The sequence below is a fragment of the Embiotoca jacksoni genome, unplaced genomic scaffold (assembly GCF_022577435.1).
Source record: "Embiotoca jacksoni isolate LCO1_2020_lvr unplaced genomic scaffold, fEmbJac1.0.p SCAF_2, whole genome shotgun sequence".
Lineage (NCBI taxonomy): Eukaryota > Metazoa > Chordata > Actinopteri > Embiotocidae > Embiotoca > Embiotoca jacksoni.
This window is the reverse complement of record NW_027185340.1, coordinates 11422667-11430739: the sequence shown is the minus strand read 5'-3', so window position 1 is coordinate 11430739 and position 8073 is coordinate 11422667.

Here is an 8073-nt window from a genome sequence, read left to right as displayed (position 1 = left end):
CATTTGTCTATTTGCATTGAATTTATATATTATAAAAAAAAACATTAACAAAGAACTTCTTTCTTTGTAAATTTCTCATGCAAAAACTTAGTTTGATGTCTGTTATCAGAGACTGTAAGACTCATTAGACACAGAACAATACATTTATTTGAATAAGATAATAACAAAATTCCTGGTTTTTCATAAACATATAAAGTTGAGTGAAACAAAAATCTGGAAACTCAGGTGTCAAAATGTCTCCAATCTCTGTGCTATTATCATTTAGAATAACATTTATACATTTTAGTTGAATGCAGACTTTGTCATTTGTCTGTCTAATTACAGTTAATGTATTGACATTGCTTATTGATTAACAGGTATTGTTAATTCATGATTAACCTTTACTTCCTGTCAAGGAGAAGACTGCAGTATCCCAACAGAAAGCAACGGGTAATCAATTTACTCCTGTTGGTTTCTTACCAGCTGGTTTCAACAAGGTTTTCACAGTTCTGCACTTAGACCATGAGTAATTCTCTCCCTTGGCCTTGGGGTCTACTTGTGTTCTTCAAAAGCTAATTATTTCACAAACCTAGCAGCTATTCTTCAATAATTATGCATATGATAAAAGCCCAGTGCAGCTGCTACTCCTGATTTGGCCTGATCAGGGGAATTACAGCAATGTTGCTGAATGTCTACTTGGTAGAAACCACCAGACAGCAGCCAAATGGGCGGAAAAAACTTCCTCTAGGTTTTTAGGCATCACCAAAATTCTTTATTGGGTCAGTGACATGAAAATGTGCATTACTTTGTATGCTTTTCAGTGTCCTACAGCTTTCTGATACAATTGAAGAGAATTATTTATTCTGCATAAGCCGAATGGTCGGAAGCTTCAAATGAACAAAGGAAACAAATTACCTGCCTGAACCCCGGTCGGCTCATCACCAGGCATTATCTGTGCCTCTATTATTTGATAGCATATGATCAAAATGAAAGTGGACAGAGAAAATGATTTTTGGTGTAATTCTTCCATGGCCCTGCCACTGTTACAGATCCATGAAGACAGAGGGTAGACAAAGGCACAAGATAAGCAGAGGCCTCCTTAGAAAATAAAACCATTTTGGGACAAAGCAATACCATCGGTAAAGAGAGCAGTGCCATCCGCTGTCAAATGTATGAAAAACAAATATAATTCAGACCTTCTTTTATTTACTCATTTAATCGTAGCTCGTACAAAGAAATAATTTGAAATTGTGTAAATAATGCTAGCTTGATGGGGTAACCTGGCAACCATCCCATGTCAACAATTGTATCTTGGCATGAAATAGTAAACTTTCATGTAAAACTACCGCAGGTCATATTACACTTTGATTTTCATAACAGCATTTTACACGTTCTTTTGATTTGAAGTCTCTTGACCTGGAGAGTTTAAAGCCGATGTTTTTTCTCCATCCAGCTCTGATTTGGTCTCCACCAGCCCCTGCGGGAAATATCTGGCTCTTTAGGTAAATGCTCTTCTATGTAAACCCGATATCATGTCAAATTCACGTTTTACTGCACCGATGCATGAAAACTAAGGTGCCTTGGCTTTGGCCCCAAGACCCCATGTGGTTAGGTTTAAGAAAACATCATGGCTTGGGTGAAATGTGACAGGGCCACAGTTTGTTAAGGATGAGGCACCAAAACTACTTGTTCATGGTTGATGAAATATTATGGTTTGGGTTACAATAAGCAACTTAACGCAAGGAACGTTATGTACGTCACTCAAGTCACCTGACACACTGTCAAATATATAGTTATGCAGGTAACTTACTTTCGTTACTTAAAAGAAATCCACATGAAATTTGGCTTTCTCACGGATCTAATCGCTTCCCTTCAACCATCCTCGATCTCCTCCCTACACTAATCTTATCACTCTTTATACTTTGTCACATGACCTCCTTCTTCAACTCTGGTCATAAATGTGCGTACTTTTCATGGTTAGGAAAGCCAAAACATGACACTGTCAAGATATTCTCTCATGGACACAGGTGTATGACCATGCTCTGGCGTTATACTGTACTGACAGCGTTCACCTGCGAGGTTACTAAGTTTGTCTGCCATTTTTGTGCTGGACTGGTAGCAGAGAGTTTTTATAGCATTTTAATTGATAACAACTGCCAGCTGTTGTTGAAAACAAGCCTACGAGAGCAAAAAGAAAATTGTGGGTCACAAAATCAAAACAATGAGATGAAAAAGCTAAAAGATTAAAACATTAGTAGGCTGAAGTGAAGTTTTAAAACTATTTCAACTTGAGTGTAGTTTTGTTGTTTTATGACCCTATAAAAGGACAGATATGAAGGTAGAATGATGAATTTCTGAGAGCTCGGAGTTGCTGGCAAGTTCGGAAAGTAGTCTGTTTGAGCTGCCACACAGAGTGCAGCTATTTGTTGGCACAGTGAACCTCCAATTAGAGAACTGACTGACTGGTTTTGGTCCAAACCGAAAGACTGAAAAAACTCTTCTGAAATGGAAAGTTCACCTCACCTTTTTATCTGAATGCAGCTTGCATAAATGATAAATTCATTCTGGAGTGGGAGAGCACACTCGCCAATAAATGTAGTGCTGTGTTCCGACTCTTCAAAACATACACAGCTTATACTGGAATGCATTTTTCAGCTTCAGGATCAAAATTGTCATGTTTTTTATTTGTAAGATATCATGTCATGATATTGTTACCCTCCTGTTTAACAGTGTCAGTACAAATTTGAGTCAACATTTCACTGAAAATATGAGAAGAATAAAAAAGGGATTTGAGGTGAGAGAAATATAAAACACACAGTGAGCAAAAGGCAATCAGACATTGGCTCTGAATTGTGTTGGCACTCTGCATTTGGTTTGAATACGAAGATTCACTTTTCCTAATTCAATGACAAGCTTCAATGAACAATTTGATCTATTTGCTACTGAGGGAGTGTGTGCCAATTGAAGTTTGGCTTAGATCTCAAGGACATGGAGCTGTGGGGGGGGAAACTCTTGAGCCAATGACCATATTTAGAAACAAAGTATGAGGTGGTGCTCCAGTTGCTTTTAAATCAGGTTTAAACAATCATTGTTTTTCAAAGGAGAAAAAAAAACAACCCACACCTTCCTCTATCAGGGAGTATTGTCTCAGATCAGTGCTGTGTGTTCCTCTGCCCATTAGAGGATATCATGATGCCCTCATTTCCCCATTCAGTGACTTGGCTGATGTGTGTTTAATGACAGTATGCATTGTCATTGCTGTTCATCAGAATGGTATTTTCTGTATCTGCCTTTCTTTTTTAGCACTGCCTGTCGTTGCTAAGAGGTGAGAGTGACTGCTATTCAAAGAGTGATTCATCTCCTCTTAACTGAACTCAACTTGTATTTGTGGTTCTGTACAAGTGGGCTCGTGAGCATGTGTTTGCTTGTGTTTTGGTCTTTTCAGTGTTTGCCAGCAACCTCTATGATCTGGTTTGTGAACCCACCTTCAGATGGCACTTTGCATCGCCGCCTTTGCGTTGTTCCGCTGAGTCAAGGAAAGCCCGAGCAGAGGCCAAACCCACGGCTATCTGCAATAATGTGTCAACTGGCGCGGACACAATAGAGTCGGAGTCATTCTGTACGTGCTTTTATATGCCTGATACCCATATCGGTTTTTAAACTGCCACTGCCAAGATGTTTTTGCTCACACAATAAATTTGGTTTTTGCTTTTTGTATTTCAAAAGATCTTGAAATGCTAGGATGCATGGGTAAGCGCTGAAACAGTTTTTTTGGACCGTCAAAGGACACTTAAAAATGTAAGTGAAAGCCAGACTAATGAGGGCAGATGCTTACATGGGTTTTGCAGCTCCATAAGGCTGAGTGACACAGGTTTGGTTAAAGCCTCCTACACAGTTAGAAGTTAGCACAAAATGCCAACTGTTATTCAAAAGATACATTTTTGTAGTAGTTTAATCTACACTTGAGGAACTGCATGTTGCAGACAAAGACTGCACAGACGGTGTGATAAATGCAGAATGAGTCTTGGCATTGTCAAAGGATAAAATGCCCAGAACAGCCTTTCATATCTACAACTGTCGGTGAGATTATGCCTTAGCCTGGAGAATTTCCATTATTTATGGCCACACAAGGTGTTTGGTCACACTGTAATGGATTTTTAACTGTTTCACTTTTATATTTATGTGAAGTTTGGAGCCCAGTCTCGCATATAAGAAAAATAGCTTTTCAGGATAGGGATGAACATTGACGCAGTCAAGATGGAAGTTGAGATGGAAATATTTCAACAGCATTAGAGTTGGCAGCGTGTTTTGTGTTAACATGATTTAAGAAGCAATGACATTAAAATGCTTCAGAAAGCTTAAAGATGTAACAGATGCTGCCTTGTTCCTGGTGATAATATTGAGGATGATGAAGCCCTGAAGGTGCCTGTGGCCTCGGTCCTCCTGTCCAACTATCCAGACCAACCTACAGACCCCAGTCAAGTGCAAGGTGCATGTCAAAGAAAACCCATCTGATTGCACCTCTGACCTGACGCACCTTCTCCCGTCTTGGAAAGTGACGTTCTGCTCCTCTGAAATGTGAATACCACTCAAAACACCTCTCCAGGCTCTTTGCTTCAGTGCTGTAGACTTTCTGACACAAAATTAGATTTGCACTCCCTGCTCAAGTCCATGGTCAAATAACAGAAACGCAGTAAGACTTGGACTTTATTAATCCCACAGTGGGGAAATTCATTCAACCAGTGGTCACAAAAATGCCTCGAACACAGGTGTAGATATTGATCAAGCAATGCAACATGAAAAACATATTTATGAAAGTTATTGCTTTCCCCCACTCTGGGAGCATTAGGCCTCGTTCAGGCACAACACACACAATAAACCTTGGTGGTAGGAAGGATGGGAAATATTGAAAGATAAGGCTTTCTTGACAAGAAGAAAAATACCATCCTTATCCTATAAGTCTTTTAAGACTCTTGTTATTGTTTAGGACTCTCGAAAGACAGCTATCTAATATCATGCCAGTTAACATTGTCAGGAAACAACAACATACCAGTGGTACATTTTGTTCTGCTTTGTAGACTTCAACAAATGAAAGGTTGTTTGCTTGCTCAGCCTTCAAGATGCGTCCCGTGTAATTTTTGCCCTGACCAGCTGTAACACTGCTTGTTTACTGCAAATGAAAGGGTTGGAAATCGTTAGGTAATGATTGTGTCGTGATGACATTAAAGAAGCAGTGCCATCCATCTGTCTCTTTTAAACGATCAAGCTAGTGGTGGTGAATACAGTACTCCCATGTTGTACAAGTGTGACCCGTGGTTGTATCGTGCACTCTACCTTTACTGCAGTTCCCACTGGTCAGAACATTTGGTTCAAATTATTTGTGTTTCTTTTGTAATGCAATCGTGTAGGTGTTGAAATAGCTAATTTATTTTGGAAATAATGGGCCGCAGTTCAACAAAATAGAAAAAAAAACATTCATTGAAATGCTCTTTTCCCAAGTGTTCCTTCGTTCTCGAACCTCTAATTTATTGCTCTAGTCAAAGAATTGCAGTGCAAATTATCAAAAGCATGCAGTAGGAGTTGAAACGTGTATACAAAAGAAAGAAAAAAGAGACAATGTTAAGTTCCGAGAATGGATGTTCATCAGGCTCTTTTTAATCAACAGATAGGTCGAATATGACACGAGGTACACACATGCAGATGCACTCTCATGATTCAAATGAGCCCTCATCACCACCACAGCTATGTTGTGACACGAGTGGCTGGCATCTCTGCAGGGGTGTCATCACAACGTAAGCATCTTTTGCTGACCAGATACCATCCATCTGCCCGACTCCAACTTTGCATCAAATACCTATAAAATCAGAGGAATGAAAGTTATGTTAACACTGCAGTGAAAGTGATGGCAAACAGCCACAGAGCATCCTTACTCAGTTCTCTCAGCTTTGACATGACATTGTGACTTAAGTGGTTACAAGTGTAGACAGCCACAAGTTCTGGCTTCAAACTTTCACCCCGGTCCTCTCTGTGTGCACTTTGAGTGCTTATTACAAGTCTTGTATCGAAAGACATGGAAGTCTGATGCACGGAGCAGAATCATAAAAAGTCGCAGTTGTTAAATGTGAGCGTAGGTTAGTTTTGTGTTTAAGGACTAATTTGCATCTCAGGCATACAGCCTGAATGTACTGATTATACAGTATGCTTATGCTGTATATTTAGTGGGTTTACAACCTCTGCATTGTAATGAAAAAAGTCTTTTATCTGGATTCTAGTCACACAAAGGAATGATGAGTGGATAAGAATGTGTTTTACTTGCATAAAAGAAGTGTGGCCGTTGACCGATTTTTTTCTTCCATTCCTTATAAAATGAAGTATTTTGTGATTTGAATTACCGTAAAAAATGTTCCTCAAAAATCTTTATTGTACTAACTCTCACTGTCACTCATTGTTTCAGATCTTCACAACAATACAAACACAACACTGAATAAAACATAAGGTTCTTGGTGAGAAGGTCATTCTGATGTAACTGAGCTATTTAGAAATTCCATCTTCTCCAAATAAATAGCAGACAACATGCCAGTTCTATAGTCTTTCAGAATACCTGCAGAGTTTTTGTGGCAAGTCTGCTGACCTTTTTTACGTAACTGGCATGACGACATAAAAGAGTGAGAAAAAAAAGATGTACCCTAGTAGGAGTAGACTAGAAAATACTGTACAGTATTTTTTATTTTACTGTTGCAAGCTTAGAATAATTGGAGGCCTTGTCTTTAAAAAAAAATCTGTCTCTTTGTACCAAAGTAAGACATGGATAGTGACAAATTACAAACACATTGGATAATGAATTGAATTCAATGCGGATTGGTGAATCAAATGATTGTCAGATCTACCACTTAACTTTAATGATTCAGAAATCATCCTCTGTTTAACATGCAGTGTATAATTGTTAATAAGCACGACAGATTTTGCGGCGTTCATAACAGTGACGAGCAGACACGCATGACTAAATTGTGCCGTTTAATTTCAAAAGTAACAAGATAAGAAAAAAAAACAGTTGTTTCTAATTATCAGCAACAACCTTGACTGTAATTTCTCTATTAAGGGCTTCTAATAAAGTCACTTTGTATCAAACAGAATGGGAAAAACATTGGCGTGAGAATAAAGCTTCAGCATTTCAAACAGTTAGAAAATAAAAATGGGAAGATGCGGATATTAGGTGATGATAGAGGACTGAGAGCAGCAAAAGATGGAACTAAAATTGTTCAACAGACTGCCAATAAGGCAAAGTGATGTACCATGATTCCTCATGAGTGAAGCCCCCATGAGCAGGTTCCTGAAACTGGACTCCTCCACCCTCCCACCGCCCCCCATTCAAAGCCTTTCTTTTCAATTCATGAAACCATAAAGCATGTTATTACTGTTTACATTTAAGAGCCATCTGCCCAAATGTAAATACAGAAGCCTACAGTTGGATATGAGAAGACTGATCTGAAAATACATGTTGATACTTACAGACGATATGTATCATGTGTAATTTATAACATTTCTAATAACACAAAATGCAACATTCAAGATAAGTAGTCATTATAACTAAATTAACTACTGTTCTATTCTGTACATGTACGTACTATATAAATGTGTGTCATACAAAGATGTTCTTTAGCATTTCCATGCTCTTTATCTTTATTTGAAATGCTGCATTAATCTGCAGACACAGATGTTGAAAGAAAGTTGGAAGGGCAACACATTTTTGGGGGATTATTTCCTGGCACAGACCATAAATCCAGAAGCCTTAAAATGCACCTCAGACACGCAGGCATGAATAGCATCATGAAGTTTTCTAATTTATAGTTGAAGGTGTAATATTTTAAATCTATTCTATTTGTTAATGTAAAAACAATATAATTATGCATTATATAAAAAAAAAACATTGTATTTTTTCAGTGGTATAGTATAAAAACACAAATGCTTTTCCCATAAGATCATTTAGGTTTCATTTATCTGTGATTGTATAAAAATATTGCTTACATTCACTGTCAGGGTGGCCTCTCAGCATAAAAAAAAAGGAGTTACTCCAGCCCAATTCTCCCCGGGAAC